The following is an 18155-nucleotide window of genomic DNA, read 5'->3' on the forward strand; positions in this document are numbered from 1 at the left end:
CACCTGCAAGACGTCACATTCGAAACAGAACAGAAAAGAACTCTAAAATGGCCTTTTGTTTTGTCGCCGTGTTTATGGCCATAATGATTAGATCAGAAATTCGTTTCCTTTTGCAGTAGACCTTAAGATGGCCATTTTGACAACTACATTTAGTGATTCAGGCTTCAATTTTATACTGATTTTAGCCATTTCAAATGATATTTGTTTATTTTTTTTTGCCTATCTACTAATGAAGATATAATTTTTATCATAAGCACACAATAAAAGGTTTCCTTAAAGATAAAACCAAGGTCAACAACTATTAGGGAACGTTTTAGGCACCGACGTTAACCGGCGGTTGGTGTTCTTTTTTGTGCGATTTTACACCCCCAATTTGCCAGTAGCACCATTTGCTAGCAGTTACAACTTCGTGTTCGTGACAAATAAGACAACATTCTAAAAACGTTTGTGATTAATCTCGCTAAACTGATGATTACTTGACAAGACAAGCTAGCTTGTTAACACGAGACAAACTAGTGTTAACAATTAATCAACTGAAGAGCATGTTCGACTTCTTAACCCTGTTCAAGTAATTCTATGGACAGGGCTGGAAATAACTGTCGGTCATTGTCCACCAAATTTTGAATATGTCCGGCCAATTATATTTCACAGACTCCGTTCGAAATATATGAGATAACAAATGGTAGGAATTTCCCAGTTAGTGCTTCAAACCACTTTTTAACGCCATCAGAAGGGCGAACCCTCCTAAAGAAACAATAAAAGGGGCCTGGGTATACCTACAAGGCCCTGGGACCTAGATCTCGTGGTCCCATGATGCTTCGGTGGCTTTTTTCCTTGTGCTTCAAACCATTCGGTAAGTATTTTGCTTTTGCCCTGCTGTTTTACAAATTCTAACCATTTTTTAGGCTTTGCCTCTGTGTTTTTACACAGTAGGTTTCTTCTAGTTGATATTTGTCGCTTTTCAGGATATTTAAAATCGCTGAACATGTCCCATAGAAGACACAAGTCGCGAAAAAGGTCTCGCTCTCGGTCGCCATCTTCCCGCCAAAACTCCGTTTCGTCGCCTGACGTACATCATGAAGGGTCCCCGCCGAAACGGCGCAAGGACGAAAACGATTCCCTTCAGAAGATTCTTCAGTCGATTGAACGTCTTTCCAACCGAAGAGACTCGTTTGAGTCCCGAGCAAATCAGCCAGAAACTATTGCAGATACTGATGATGATGCTTTGTCGATTATGGCTGATGAAACGTCAGGCTTTGGGATTAGCGAAACTTTGGCGACCGAAGCGTCTTTTAAGACTGCTACTACGCCCGTTGGGGCACCCGTAGAGCCTATTAAGGCACCCGTAGAGCCTATTCAGGCACCCGTAGCGCCTACTAAGGCACCAACAGAGCCTAGCTAGACATCTGACGAAGCTGAAAACTCAACGAAATCTAGTGATGATTGTCGGCTGTTCGACCCAGTTGCCAAGTCAACCTCCTGGAAACCATCAGCTTCTTTCTCCAAGTTTCTGGATACTAATTTCTGGAGAAAATTACATTTTATCTTACCAGTCATCTCTTGTTATTTTGGATGACTGGGCGACTCCTGAAGTGGATGCACTCTCTGCTCTAAAACTCGAGCAACAATTTAAAGTGAAAAAGTTTGTACAAGAAAGGGAAAAGGAAATGTTTAATGTTCAGTGTGCTATCTTAATTGCCACGGGTCCACTTTGTGGCCTTCATGATTGTATCAAAAATGATTCAGCTCCACTTTATGAGGAAATTAAAGTAGCTTTTGAACAAGTTCTTTGCCTTTTAGGCTCAGCCAGTGCTCAAATGTCTATCCTGAAACGTACAACAGAGAGTCCTCGCAGTCATAAACCGTTCGACGACAAACCTCGCGGAACTACCTCTGCCTAATGCAAAATCATGGCTATTTAGAGATGATTTCCCCTCCTTGGCCTCAAAACAGGCCGAATTGTCAAGGGGTCTCACAAAAAATTTGGCACAGACTACAGGGAAATCCTTTTCTAGATGAAGTAATAGTCCCAGTCTCAAAGCAGACATCGAGGAGACACCTTTAACAAGCATCAATCCACTGGGTATTCCAACCCTTCTAAATCTCAGTCAAATTACTAAGGGCCTCGTTCAAGAAACAGGCTTTTTCGTCCCCCTGCCCAGAAGGGACGTCAGCCAGACTCCCAGAGTGCATAGTGTCTTGGAGAACCCTAACATGGGACCCGCAGATTCTCCCAATTGTTTCAGTTTACAATATAAGTTTCTCAAAACTCCTTTTCATAAGTCTCCACCATTTATCCAAACATCGGGTCAGGAGGCATTCCTAATATCCCAGGAAGCGAAGAGTTATTGCAAAAAGGGGCCATACATAAGACCCCTTTTACCAGAGACAGTTTTTAACAGCCGCCTGGTTCTTGTATTCAGAAAGGGAGGATCTTTGCCTCCGGTGATACGTTCTTTAAACAAGTTCATTGTAAACGAGCATTTCCAGATGGAAAACCTCAGTTGCCTAAAGACGTTGCTTATACCAGAGATTTTATACAAACATATACAGATTTTAAAGATGCTTACCTTTCTGTGCCTGTTCACGAGTCTTGCCGAAAGTTCCTTCGCTTCCTTTGGAAGGGAACATGTTACCAGTTCAAAGCTCTTCCATTCGGCCCCCAGAATTTGTACGAAAGTTCTAAAACCTGTTGCGGCATTCCTGAGGAGGAAGACCATTCGAGTCCTTATTTACCTGGACGACTTTCTTCTTTTGGCTGCCGCAATGGAGATAGCTGTGAAAAATACTCAGCTGGTAGTGACTCTCCTTCAGTCCCTAGGTTTTGAAATAAACCTCAAGAAATCATTGCTGATTCCAACACAAGTGATAACCTTCCCGGGTTTCCAAATCGACTCAATGTGCATGATGATATCACTACCGGCAGAAAAGGCCAACAAAAAATTAGACTGTTGTCGTCGGCTACTCGTTGCTCAAAGTATCAAATTGCGAAACCTAGCAAGTTTAATAGGCCTGTTAGAGTCCTCGAGACCAGCCATTTGGCGAGCTCCACTACACTTTGTCACTTGCAGTCAGATCTGATAAGAGGCCTACAAATGAACCAGGAGTCTTACGACGCTTTGATTGCCCTCTCACCGAGTGCCAAAGTAGAATGTGCTTAGTGGTTGAAACACACCCTCAATGCAAATGGCAATCCCGTGCACCTTCCTTCGCCGGATATGATCACAACTGACGCATCCAAGAAAGGTTGGAGTGCAAAAGGATGGTCACAAAAGAGTCTCTCCAATAAATCAATTATCTAGAGGTAAAGGTGTCCTTGTTTTGGCCTTACCGAAAAACCTGTCTCAAAGGTAAGTCTCACGTAACCGTATCTTTCTGGCTAGACAACACTACCGCCATCGCTTACATCAACAGCAACAAAGGGGGTACACGTTCCCCCATGCCAACTTATGACTCTGATCTTAGAGATGTGGGATTGGTGTCAGGAAAGAGACATCCTTTTGATAGCTTCTCACATCCCAGGAAGAGACAACGTCTCAGCGGACAAGGAGTCCAAAGAATTGAAGGACATGAGCAAGTGGAAGTTGGTCTCAACAATCATTCAGCCTTTTCTGCTGAATTGTCAGACGGATCTGCTTGCGAGTCGTCTAACCAACCAACTCCCGGATTACATCAGTTGGAGACCCGACCCTGGAGCCACCTATACAAAGCCTTTACGATAAACTGGGCTCCTCTACAGGGCTATGCGCCCCCCCCCCCCCCCCACCCCCACCCAACTTCAATCTGATATTCAAAACCCTGACGAAGGTAACAAGCGACCAAACGGAACTAATTCTCGTTGCCCCAGTTTGGCAAGCCCAGCCCTGGTGGCTGATTCTGCTGAGACTTCTATATCTCAGCCAGTGTTGCTACCGAACGGTCCAACCCTCTTAACAGACCCGACCGACCTGAACCGAGTTCATCCAATGTATCCTCGCCTTCACTTGGCCGTGTCTCACATCTCTACTAACGTTTCCAAGCTGAGGGCATTCCAACAAACGTTGCCGATCTACTCATTGCAGCTACTCGTACCTCCACCTCGTCGTATCACTAGATTTTCACTAATTTTCTTAAAAGAACTCTTTAACGAAGGCTTAGCATACCGATCACTTACCGTCCTTCGTTCTGCTATTTCGTCAACTCATCCAAAGATAGACGATTTTTTCAATGGGTCAGCATCCTTACGTTACTAGGTTCCTTAAAGGAGCTCCCAATAAACGTCCTCCAAAGCCCAGGTATTCCCATACTTGGAATGCTGATGTTATGATTAAATACATGATTTATTTGGGGAAAAACAGCACCCTATCACGTAAAACTATCTCAATGAAGTTAGTCACCCTGTTTGCATTAACCTGTCCTGAACGGATTTCCGCCTTTGCTTCCCTGGATCTCAGACATTGCAGCGTCCTTCCAGAAGGAGTGTTTTCTCAAACTCACCGTCCCTAGAAAAACTGGCAGTGCAGATAAACCAGCGGAAGCATTTTTTGCCCACTTTGACCAAGACAAGAAGCTCTGTCCCATAGATTGTCTTAGACAATATCTAAAATCATCCAGGAACGTTCGACCCGTTATCCCGTCTTATCCTCGCGATAAGTTGTTTATTTCATTTAAACGCCCTCACAAACCGGTCACTTCTACATCGTTGGGGCGTTAGCTACGAACCTTTATGAGTGCAGCAGGAATAGACAGTCACGTTTTTAAAGCTCACTCTATGCGTGGTGCATCTACGACAGCAGCTGTCAATGCATTTGTCCCGCTGTCGACTATCATGTCAATGACCGACTGCTCTTCTGCTTCAATTTTCAGAACATTTTACTATAAACCCTTGTTTACTTCAGACTTTGCTACTGGGTTCTTATCCTCAAAGTAGATCTACTTGTAAACTCAGCTATTCTCCTGTTGAGTTTTGATTTATATATATAATATATATACATAATTTAAATGTTTTGTTATGTGGAACCATGGCTGTTTTATTGCTCTTAGTAGCAGCGTTAAAGACTACCATTTGTTATCTCATATATTTCGAACGGAGTCTGTGAAATATAATGAGAATTATACTAGGGCCGCGAAGCGGCCTGAAGTTATAATTCAAATTATATGAACAGATGAAGTGAGAAATATATGAGCTTTCCACCCTTCTTCCCTCCCTCCTATGGAGTCTCTCTTTTGCCTGTCTATTCCATGGCGTCAAAAGCCACCGAAGCATCATGGGACCACGAGATCTAGGTCCCAGGGCCTTGTAGGTATACCCAGGCCCCTTTTATTGTTTCTTTAGGAGGGTTCGCCCTTCTGATGGCGTTAAAAAGTGGTTTGAAGCACTAACTGGGAAATTCCTACCTTTTGTTATCTCATATATTTCTCACTTCATCTGTTCATATAATTTGAATTATAACTTCAGGCCGCTTCGCGGCCCTAGTATAATTCTCATTTCACATTATGATCGGACATGATGTCCGAACATTTCATCAACACCAAGTTATAGTTCATCCATAAAATTTGGTTAGATACATTGTTAAAAGGCTCGAAATTGCGACCAGTACGCTCGCCAATGCGGTTAAAACTTCATTTTTTGCGGCCAAAAATTTTGGTTTAGTCGACAGCCCAAAATACATCTGCATTCACAGTGCAGGCTATCTTAATGGCGACTACGTTTCTCTGTGTTGACGCTCAATAAGGGTTATTTTCTGAGACATTAAGTCCTTCCAGAACTACATCGTGAAAGATATTTGCTTCTATAACATTCAACATAAGAAAAGAAAGCAATCTATCCTGTTGCTTTGCTGTAATGGTTCCAGACATTGAAAAACTTGCAAATGGCTGAACGTGTTTGAAATCGCCCTATAATGCATTGCAAACCCTTGAGCATTGAGTAAGTCATGTATGCCTACCGACTGTGTCTCTTGTAATGCATGAATTCTTCACTGACATTACATTAGCTACGTACACAAAATTAGCGGCCAAAAAAGTCTTGGAAATTTTTTCTTTACAGATTTTATGCATTGAGTTCTTTTCTGAATAAAATTTCTACTTGATTTTTATCACTTAGTCGCCAAATGGCCACTCAATAATTTTTTTTTTATTTTGGGCCCTTGACTCTGACAGTTTGAGTCATGTTTGGACCCCAGAGTCAACTTTGGTCAGAAGCCCATCACTAGGAGCCTGCAACTCCTATACTAAGCCTATGTCGCGGTATTTTTACAGACCGGTCTATTTTAAGGCTTCTTTTCCCAGGAAAAAAGGTCATTTCCGGTCTATATGAGCGCACATCGGTAAGGAAAAAAATGGCGGCCTCAGGTGGATATGTCGACCTAATCTTCCTGTGAAATTATAAAGTCCGTGCCAGGAGCCATAATCGGGGACGGAGACCGTAAGCGCGCGCCATTTCTAGTATTGGGGTTGTCCCCATGATATGGGACAATAATTCTATTTTTAGAACAAATTGCGCCATCGCCTGCGGCGCACGCGCGTACATGCTGCGAGGATTTTTGCGGATGTCGCGCGGGGGAAATGGCGTCCGACATTCCCGAAATTTTTCATGTTTTTGGCCCACAACTCAACGCGCTTACGTCTGTTGGAATTTTGCTTAAGTATTTTCGTCCTAAGCTGCTCCAGTTTGAGTGAAGTAAGACAGTGTCGAATTTAGGTATGTTCCGCTTTAAGCTTAGATATATATCGCTGTCCAAGTTGTGTTCCGACGGATGCTTCTTTTACATGAACTGTACATTACTCCACTTTAAATTTCACATATGTTGAAGATTAACAGCTTTTCCATTACACAGCAAAAAAACTAGCTGGATATACTTAAATATAGGAGAGCTGCAGGAATTCATGGTTTCCTACTCCTCTTGCCACACGCTTGCGAGAAATTTGCCAGTCTATCGCGACTGAAAAGGAAAACAAAATAATTGCTAGTTTGAGTTTCACCTGAATTGAAAGCAACGCTTGATGTTTTATCAAGGCCCAATAACTTTACGTCCGTAGATACTGCTCAGTTTTATTCGTATAAAAATTCACTAAATTCTCTGTTGTCGATGAATGAGAGCGCCCACCGATGCGTGTTTTGTACAGTCAGTAAACATGACAAATTGTACTTCCACCGCACTTTCGTGTGAAAGGGTACATCGAACTCAAACAATAACTCTATAGTTTTTGAATATGTTTAAGATTGATAAATGTTTGAGAACATATTAAAAGCTAGGCTGAAAATATGGGAATAAAGCAGAAATAATCAGCAAAGTTACGATGACGCTTTCTTTACTCAACTTCGAATAACGATTTCGATTTTGTTGATTGAGTTATCAAAACTCCTTGTCTATTTTCATTTTCGCAGTATAAAACTTCACTATGTTTATGTTGAAGAAACATACATGATGTTAGTAGCCTTTTTTGCGTTCGTGAAATTTGTTGCAGCATCTCAGCACATAAGATAACGAAAGAAATCTTTGTCAAGATTTGTTGACAATTGAAAACACCGACTCGGACTTGAAAGTGCACGAGCTGCACTATGCAAATGAGCTAATTGTACGCTTCATACTTTCCTTTCAAAAACTTTTGCAAACTCACCAAACAAGCAGAAACAATAAGAAACCATCAAAACAGGTTTTGGTTATGATTAACCATTGTCTGAGAAACTCACAAATTAACTCGATACCAGAGTAGAGAGTTTTCTTGCTATATTCTTAAGTGAGAGCAAACGCAGAAACATACGCGTAAACTTACAACTAGCGCGAGCAGATCTTATTATTCATTCCCAGCGGGAGATTGACGTCTTGTTTTCGACCCTGAAAAACCCACCTTTTCCGTTAGCTCAGAGCATAAAACTACATATAAGCCCCCTGGTTCGTATTCCCTGCCTTATATTCCCTGCCATCGCTGTGAAAAATTACGCAACATAATCTCTCAAGGTCTCTCAACTCTCACCATTTGATCAGGCAACGTGACAACATCCACGCGAGAGCCCCCGACATGTGCGTGGATCTGCACGGATATATGACGTCAGGATGGCGCAATTTGTTCTAAAAATAGAAAAATTGTCCCATATCATAGGTGCGCGCGGATCCCAAGACTTACGGTCTCCGTCCCCGATTATGGCTCCTGATATTATTTATCATTCAAACTAAAGATCCTAAACACTTAAGATTATTTTTTAAAAGAGTCAGTCTTACTATTCATATTTTCAATAGCAAATTTTCACCTCTGTTATTATTTCTGTTTTATTTTGTTTCAAACCTTAATTACACTTAGAAATATAGTTAATTAACGATTGCGACATTGTAGTATGTTACTTGAATTTGACAGCTGAAATAAACAAACATTTGCAATCAATAAATGTGTCTTGCTTTATTTGCAAGAGAAAGAGACAAAAAAATCTGCGCTTTTGAAAGGGGCCTGGAAACTAGTCAGAATGTAGGCTATCTCTTTTACTATTTTTTGAATATGTAAGGTTGTCGACGCCGAGAAAATTTCTGCAAAATTAAACGCGGTCTAGTATAAAGTCATAATAAATACTACCTTTTGCTGGGAGAAATCTGCTGCTACCGCACAGATTTTTTCCGCCAAAAGACTTGGTTTATATTTGACTCAATGCTAGACTCCATTCAAAATCACAGCCTTTTTTCCCGCCAAAAGACTTATTTTTTTCGCTCGAAAAGTTCTCTTCAAAAGCGCAGTTATTTTTGCCGCCAAAAGACTTCGTTTATTTTTGACTCAATACAAGACTCCAATCAAAATCTCGGCCTTTTTTCCCGCCAAAACTTCCCTTTAAATGTACCGTTATTTTTCCCGCCAAAAGACTTCTTTCAAAGTCTCGGCCTTTTATCACGCGAAAAGACTTATTTTCTTCTTCGCTCTAAAAGCTCATTTAAAGGGAATTAAAAGCTAGCGCAGTTATCAGTTTCTCACCAAAAGACTGCTTAAACTCTAACTTTATTGACTCAACATCTAACGCGGATGGAACTTCATTCGCCGAAGGTTGCTTTGTTGTCTGTACAGCTTCTTTGCCGCACGATTAACTTCTTTCGTCCTGCAATGTAAATGAAGAACTCCATAAGAATCATCGACATTGTTCAAAAATTCAGCGGTGAAAAATTACTAACAACATTACGTTATTTTAGTTTACATCGATTAAATTTATTCTCAAATATAAATTAGTTTTTGCTGCAAAAGAGTATCCATATCGCCTATTGTAACGATGAGGTTTTTAATTCGTAAAGCTGTTTCGCCGGGAAGCGAACGCAACCCCCACGAGGAATTTTTGCTCAAAAATACTCAAGTTAATTTAGAGACTTTTTCGCATTTTATACGAGTCGTAAGTTTACCTTTTCATACAACACAACACAACACAACACAACACAACACAACACAACACAACACAACACAACACAACACAACACAACACAACTGAACATTATGCACTCTAAAACAACCCAATGTACGTATGTAACTGTCACACTCCCCTCCAAACCGGACTAAATATCACAAACCGGCAACATACACGTCACTCTTTATTTTTCAATTACCAAAGTCCTTGTGTTTATACATACTTTGTGTTTCTCACATACCAATTACCTTTACAACAAGAAATTTGATTGGCTGTTCATAGTAGGTCCAATCTGATTGGTGTGACATACATACATCTCTCACTAACTCACTCACTCACTCACTCACGACATGATTGGCTTAAAATAATCGTGTCACTTTTTCATCCAATCAGAAGTAAAACCAAAAGTGATCGAAAGGCACACGTTTTCCCGCGCTTTATGTTAGCAACTTGTAACTGCTTCGAGTTTTGATTGTTTCACTGTTATCGTCTGTGTCCTTTGTGATTGGCTAGAGTGATTACTTTGGTTTTGGTTATCCCGCGGATACTCAATTGAAAAACATAGGCACGCAAGGCGTGCAAGAGTTAATTTTTTGTGAAGTGTCGGAGATAGGAGCATTCATGGATTTGTTTACAGTAATGATTTGGTTAATTTGACAAGTTTTGTTTGGTTGCGATGTACAGCAAGAAAGAAACTGGGAATTTATGATGTCCCTCCAAATCGGTCTGGTAAGATAGCTAAATAGTAAGCTATAATATGTTTCACTGAACAAACTACAGTAATCTGACATCTCTCCAGATTAATGTAGATACCATCTTATTTTCTAACAGGCAATTTGATTCGTTCTTTAATACAACCCGCACTGTGATTGATGTGACAAGCGCACATGCATAACTCTCTCACTCACCGATCACATAACCCTTTCAACTCCCAAGAGGAGTTTTTGCTCAACAATACTCCACTTAATTAAGAGACTTTTTCGCATTTTATACGAGTCGTAAGTTTACCCTTTTTACACAACACAACACAACTTCACCGAAAATAGAAAGAATGAGAAAAAACTTCTCTGACACGTTGAAAGTCTGATTTAATTAAATCAGTGTTTCAGTCAGAAAATTTTACTTGAGGGCCAAAGTGGCCCCTGAAGATCTTTTTTAGGGGCCAATTTTTGAGTTATTTTTTTGTAAAAAAAATACCTCTTAGTCGGCGCGTCGGGTATGTTATGGACGGGTCAATGGGTGAGTGAGTGAGTGAGTGAGTGAGTGAGTGAGTGAGTGAGTGAGTGAGTGAGTGAGAGATGTATGTATGTCACACCAATCAGATTGGATCTACTATGAACAGCCAATCAAATTTCTTGTTGTAAAGGTAAATGGTACGTGAGAAACACAAGGTAAGTGTAAACACAAGGACTTTGGTAATTGAAAAATAAAGAGTGACGTGTATGTTGTCGGTTTGTGATTTTTAGTCCGGTTTGGAGGAGAGTGTGACGGTTACATACGTACATTGGGCTGTTTTAGAGTGCATAATTTTCAGTGAAATGGTGGCTAGTTATGAACGAGATGAGTCTTGAGTTTTGAAGCAGTTCATAGTAGTAGGCAAATGGCACGAGATATTTTTATTTTTAATTACAAAGGGTAACTTGATACTTTTGTTTTTCACAAGGAGTTAATTCAATTAGAGGTCACGAATCGTCGCTTTTAGTTCTTAGGACATGTTTTAGAGGAAACGAGACTATTCAGATTTGAAGCAGCTCTAACGTTTACAATAGTAAGTGCAGGTAACGATTGTTTTGTTCTTATTGCATGCAAATATGACGAGATATTTTTATTTTTTAGTTACAATGGGTAATTTGACACTCTTGTTTTTCACAAGGTAGTAAATTCAATTAGAGCTGACGAATCGTCGCCACTTGTTCCCACGAGATGTTTGCTATTTTTAGTTACAAATGGTAACTCGACACTTTTGTTTTTCATATGGGAGTAAATTCAATTAGAGCTTACAAGTTATCGGCTATTGTTCCCAGGATATTAAACAAAAAAGAAGCTTTCCTTTCTAGAGTGTTTTTACGTCTCTGCAGTAGCAGTTTAATATTTTTATTTGATGAGCATTTTATGACATTCTTTTCAGTCCGATATTTTTAAAGGTAAAAAGTATGAAAACTGTTCAAATGTTCTTTGAAGACTGTGTGGCACCAAGTTAAAGTGCAATTTAATTAAATCAGACTTTCAACGTGTCAGAGAGGTCTTTTTCTCTTTCTTTAAATTTTCGGTGAAGTAGTGTTGTTGCGTTGTGTTGTGTAAAAAGAGTAAACTTACTACTCGTATAAAATGCGAAAAGTTCTCTTAACTTGAGTATTTTTGAGCAAAAATTCCTCTTGGGGGCTGGAAGGGCTCCCGAGGGGGTACTCCCAGAAAAATTGGTTGGGGGTGTGCGGCCCGCTTCCCAAAACCTTTACCCTATTTATGACCAAAATCTGCGATATTCCTTACCCTATTTATGACCTGACCAAAAATTCGAAACCCTATTTACGACCTGACCCTCAAATCAAAACCCTGTTTCAGAACTGCGTTATAATTAGCTCCCTAGTTCAAACCAATGTTAAATTACCGTAAACGTATAAATTTGTGAAGGGCTTTTGTTGATTTTCTTTTCGATAATGATGAAAAAGTGGCTTCTCCTTAAAGCATACCCATATCAAGGCTAGAGTGCAAAAACCGTACCCTATTTATGACCAAAATGGCCAAAATCAGCTAAAATCGATACCCTATTTATGACCAAAACGGCTGAAAAACCATACCCTTCGGGGCCGCACAGACCTATATAGCCCATATAAGGGAGTTCCCCCCCCCCCCGGGGGGAAGGGCTACGTGATCGGTGAGTGAGGGAGTCATGCATGTGCGCGTGTCAGACCAATCACAGTGTGGGTTGTATCAAAGAACGAATAAAATTGCCTGTTAGAAAATAAGATGGTATCTACATTAATCTGGAGACGTGTCAGATTACTGTAGTTTGTTCAGTCAAACATTTTATGGCTTACTATTTAGTTATCTTACCATTACCGATGTAACATCTTATGTACATCATAAACTCCCAGTTTCTTTCTTGCTGTACATCGCAACCAAAAAAACTTGTCAAATCAACCAAATCATTACTGTAAACAGTTCCATGAATGTGCCTATCTCCGAGACTTATAGTTCACAAAAAAAATAACTCTTGCACGCCTTGCGTGCCTATGTTTTAGGAAAGGGGCCAATAAATTGAAAGCTACAGAATGAAAAAATGCATCGGGTACCAAGGAAAATTAAGCAGTTTATTAGGATCTATGATAAAATTTATGGTAAGTGCTTTTTGAAGTGTTTCTACTCAATAAAATTTCTTTTGAAACAGATACTAGTGTGAAGGATCCGTGCATTACAAGAGAACAATCCTTAGGCAAACATGACGTAGTCAATGATCAAGGGTTTGCAATGCATTATAGGGCGATTTCAAACACGATCAGCCATTTGGAAGTTTTCCGATATGAGAGAATCAATACAGCAAAGCAAAAGCACGGATTGACTTTTCTTACGCTGAATGTTTTACAAGTAAAGATCTTTCAATATGATTTTCTAGATGGTCATAATGTGTGACAAAATAACCGTTATTGATCGTCAACACAGAGAAATGTAGTCTCCATTATGCCGTATTATGGCGACTAAACCAGAATTCTTGGTCGCCAATAATGAAATGTTAGTTACATTGGCGACCGTATCGATCACAATTTCGAGCCCCGGATGACTTTTAAAATATTATGCCTGTGTTAAGTCTGCAGTCTTGTAAATGGAAAGGACCAAATTGGCCCTTTTTTTCGTTTTTCTGGGAGCCATCTCTGATTGTAACGCGGGATTCCCGCAATGGCACGCTCTGGCAGAAACACTGACAAATTGCACTTTAACTTGGTGCCACGCAGTCTTCAAAGAACATTTGAACAGTTTTCATAATTTTTACCTTTAAAAATATCGGACTGAAATGAATGTCATCAAATAAAACTATTAAACTGCTACTGCAGAGACGTAAAAACCGTCCAGAAATGAAAGCTTCTTTTTTGTTTAATATCCTGGAAACAATAGCCAATAACTTGTCAGCTCTATTTGAATTTACTCCCATATAAAAAACCAAAAGTATTAAGTTACCATTTGTAACTAAAGATAGCAAACATCTCGTGGGAAAGAGTGATGACGATTCGTCACCTCTAATTGAATTTACTCCCATGTGAAAAACAAGAGTGTCAAATTACACTTTGTAACTAAAAATGAAAATATCTTGTTATATTTGCATGCAACAAGAGCAAAACAATCGTTACCTACACTTATTATTGTAAATGTTAGAACTGTTTCAAATCTAAATAGTCTCGTCTCCACTAAAACATGTCGTAAGAACTAGCAGCGATGATTCGTGACCTAACCCACAGAAATTGTCGAAGTGAACCCAATATATGAATACTTCCTCCTCTTTTATAGAGGAATAAATATGGCCGTTCTGAACTCTATCGGGATCAAATCTTCTCACATACCATTTACTTTTACAACAAGAAATTTGATTGGCGGTTTATAGTAGATCCAATCTGATTGGTGTGACATACATACATCTCTCACTCACTCATTCATCCATTGACCTGTCCATAACATACCCAACGCGCCGACTAAGAGGTATTTTTTTTGACAAAAAAATAACTCAAAAACAAGTGTTAAGTTACCATTTGTAACTAAAAATAGCAATATCTTGTTCTGTTTGTTCAAACATTTCATGGGAACAAGTGGTGACGATTCGTCAGCTCTAATTGAATTTACTCCCTTGTGAAAAACAAACTGATAGTGTCAAGTTACCATTTGTAACTAAAAATAGCAAACATATCGTGGGAACAAGTGGTGATGATTTGTCAGCTCTAATTGAATTTACTCCTTGTGAAAAAACAAAAGTATCAAGTTACCCTTTGTAACTAAAAATAAAAATATCTTGTGCCATTTGCATACTACTAACTCATGAACTGCTTCAAAACTCAAGACTCATCTCGTTCATAACTAGCCACCATTACACTGAACATTATGCACTCTAAAACAACCCAATGTATGTATCTAACTGTCACACTCCGCTCCAAACCGGACTAAAAACCACAAACCGGCAACATACACGTCAGTCTTTATTTTTCAGTTACCGAAGTCCTTGTGTTTAATACAATGAAACGCCCAAGACTTCATATACCTCACTAAAGTTATCATGAACGAAAACAATTTCCTTTTTCTCCTACTGCAATTCGTGCTGGCTATAGCTATTAATGTGAAAAAGCGAAAACCCTGATAACATTGAAGAGAAAAGATTTAGTTTCATTTCAAACGTATCTTCTCATTCCAGTGGTAAACAAGAAGCATTATAATTGTAAAATCGTCACAGAGTAATATCTTTTTGGTCTGTTGACCAAATTAATTGTAGTCTCCTCGCTTTTCACAGTGAAACTTGTCAATGGATGCTGATATTGACTACACGCCCGGATCACTTACTACGAACTCTGCAGCAATATTTAGGTTTCAATACAACATGCAAACGATTTGAACCTGGTCGCAACCTCATCAAATTCCAAGTAGTGCATTCCGCTTCCCTAAAATACAATTGTTCTTATCATTCAAATCTTAAACCTAGTAGCAGAGCGGCTAAGACTCATTTAATTGAAAATTTTATCTAATGGGAAAAGCTCACCCTTCATTGCGTGCTCGTAGTTATATGCCAAACGCTATGTTTCTTTGACTGATTATCCCATTGCAAATGTTTATCAAACCCGCCCACAAAATCCTCGCCTCAGAAGATCTCCAAATAAGCCCAATACATGAATAATTCCTCCTCTTTTATAGAAGAATAAATATGGCCGTTCTGAACTGTATCAGGATCAAATCTCCTCACATACTATTTACCTTCACAACAAGAAATTTGATTGGCTGTTTATAGCAGATCCAATCTGATTGGTGTGATATACATACATCTCTCACTCACTCACTCACTCACTCACTCACTCACTCACTCACTCACTCACCCATTGACCCGTAACATGCCCAACGCGCCGACTAAGAGGTATTTTTTTTACAAAAAAAATAACTCAATAAAGCTAAAAGAGTAAGTTAACGAAAAGTGTAATCCAAATACCTGACAACCAGAGTTATTCATTGATCCGTGAGTCCCTGAGATCATGGCTTCTTCTTAACTTGAACCACTCCCAGCGAGAATGCCACCATGGACAACGTTCAAGTATTTCCCTGCTGGTAACAATTTTCAATGTCACTTATTGCATAGTGAATAACATACAACTTCATGTTCACATTTTTCGTAGCTTTTATCGTTATTGAATGTCTTGTATCTTGCTATGCATTCTTGACATAACAACCACATTTGCTATTGTGCTAAATAAACTTCTCCTCATAAACACTTTCATTAATCGAATGGAGAAATTGTATTGTTTCCTTCCCCCCCCCCCCCCCCCGCTCCTCCACCCCTAAAACCCGCGATGAATAATTAGCAAATACAAAAAACCCGCATGTTGGAACATTTTTGTAACGTAAATTTTCTTTTACGACCTTCCCGCAGGAAACATCCATATTTTAAAACGCAAAGGTGACTCGTTTACAATAAATATTTTACACGTGAGACATACTCTTCTTTAATACTTCGACTGCGTCTGACGTTTGCCGTTTCAGCGTATTTTTAAACGTTAGCAAATTAAGGTAATTTTTTTTTTACCTAGTTAGCTTACTTTTCATTGCTCTACAAAGTAGAAAATCATTGCTCTACAAAGTAGAAACATTTTCCGTTCTTTTTATCGAGTTATACTCAGAAACACAAATGAAGATCGGGAGAATAATAAGAAAATGAGCGCTAGTTTGTGCTTTTCCCTTTTTTCGTCATCTACCTACTCTGTGGAACTGATAGGATGGTTCGACCTCGTGACTGATTATGTACGGTAGGAGGCGGAGGCGACTAGCTTCCTGCGAGGTATGCTCTTTGGAAAATTTTGAACTACCGTAAATCCTCGAATTTACCTTCCCCTTCCGTCCCCTTCGAAGACAGTTTGAAGTAAACTCTCCCATCCACTCTTTTGATACAACTACAAGGGTTGAATATAATAGTGTTATTCACGTATAATCTCTCGCGTGGCATTTTTAACATCATCACTGGACACAGTTTGCTTGAGGATGAGTGGGCATTTGATCTATAAATTGCGACATTCCCATCCAAAACTTGACGTGGCCGCCTTTTTCTGACATTGGGTTTGCCGTTTTAAAGGAATTTATCTCTTTACCTTAAAACGAAAGGCTATAAAGTATCATGTTATATGATAAATCGCGCAAGTTATTCCTCCAGATAGAAAAAAAAGGGCTGTTTCTGGTGTTATGTTTTGAAATGGTAACCTGCTGTTGCATCTTTCTAGAAATTCATGGCAAAGAAAGCATATTTACAACAACTCAGTGAAAAACATACATTTTTAATTCACTTGTGCACAATTGCGAGATATTTGATAAAAAGACCAGCTCTATCAATCTTCCACCAAATTATGGAATAATTATGAGTGCATTAATGTATTCACTAAAACTGTATCAATGGTAATTAACTGTAGACTGATACAAAACTGCTTTCAGTCCCATCTAAACTTTACACGTCATTAGTTCTCTAACCACACAGTAATAAAAAGAACTGCTACATCAAAAACAATTTCCATCAAATTATGGAATTATCCGTGTATTGTTTACTAAAATTGTATTAATTTTAACCAACTGTAGACTGATATAAAATAACGCGTCATTAGTCCTCCAATAACATAGTCTTTTCATCGAACCCTGCTCGCACAAGTTCATTTTCTAAATTATTCAAAATTTTAGAAGAAAAATTTTCTCACTGATACAAAGACGTGCTGTGACATTTTTTTTTCAAAAACTCATATTTAATTTTCACTCATGCAGGAAAATGGGTCTACAAGTGTATTTTTTTTTCAAAAGAAGCCACGAACGTTTGGGTGCTTGATTGCCTTTTAATGCATGTCTGAAGAAATGGGAACTCACTGGGTGCTTACCGTTTACAAAAACCATCCGGTTGGAAATTTCAGGCATAAAGATTAAACAATTGAATGCGACGTTGCGGGAGAAGGAATCGCTATAAAGTATATCCACATCAGTTAGAGAGACTTAAAAGAGCAGAAAAATAGCATCACCTCAAATCACAGCCCATATTTTCTGAAGCTTCCCTAACGGAATGGCGCGATCCATTTGATTTTCCAACTGGAATTTCCGGTTTTCCCATGTAAATGGTAAGTACCCACTGTGAACTATGTAACACACTTTAGAAGCCAGTTGAATCGCTTTGTCGCAGAGGACAGCTTAATAAAATCGAAGTCCGATATTTTTTGATCTAATTGGCGATTTTATGCAACGTTTGTTTCGATTTAACTACGACTTTAAACCTGAAAATAAACTGATTTTCAGTGTTCCTAACAGGTCCAATGGAAGGTGTGTTGGTCGAGGCACAATCTATGACCAGTACAATATTAGAATGGTGCTAAGCAGAAAAGAGCGAGAATGCATAAAACAATACATTGCCTATGTTATATTGTTGGGATATTGTCTTGATTTACAAACAAATGCTCTAAACTACCGAAGGAACCCTGGATTAGTGTCTAATACAATCTAATTGTGCACTAACTATTTCACGAGTTACGTAAAATTATTGTATGGTTTTTAACATGTAGTTTTTACGATTCTAATTCTACGTTTTCTCCTA

The 18155-nt window shown here is 39.1% G+C and overlaps 1 long non-coding RNA gene and 2 pseudogenes across 1 annotated transcript; 2 read left to right on the plus strand and 1 right to left on the minus strand.

Annotated features, from left to right (window-relative positions):
* The first annotated feature begins 96 nt into the window (after window positions 1-96).
* LOC149106074 (uncharacterized) lies at window positions 97-2300 on the plus strand (annotated as a pseudogene).
* Window positions 2301-2726: 426 nt separating this feature from the next.
* LOC149106075 (uncharacterized) lies at window positions 2727-3787 on the plus strand (annotated as a pseudogene).
* A 4446-nt stretch (window positions 3788-8233) lies between these two features.
* Window positions 8234-15844, minus strand: LOC149106076 (uncharacterized). The gene is made up of 2 exons (XR_016210003.1): window positions 15534-15844; window positions 8234-9061 (listed from the first exon to the last, which is right to left on the minus strand). It is a non-coding gene; the product is annotated as an uncharacterized LOC149106076 (long non-coding RNA).
* Window positions 15845-18155: the final 2311 nt, after the last annotated feature.

The sequence above is a fragment of the Orbicella faveolata genome, unplaced genomic scaffold (genome assembly GCF_042242905.1).
Source record: "Orbicella faveolata isolate gen_17 unplaced genomic scaffold, um_ofav_v1 contig_3, whole genome shotgun sequence".
In the NCBI taxonomy this organism is placed as follows: Eukaryota; Metazoa; Cnidaria; class Anthozoa; order Scleractinia; family Merulinidae; genus Orbicella; species Orbicella faveolata.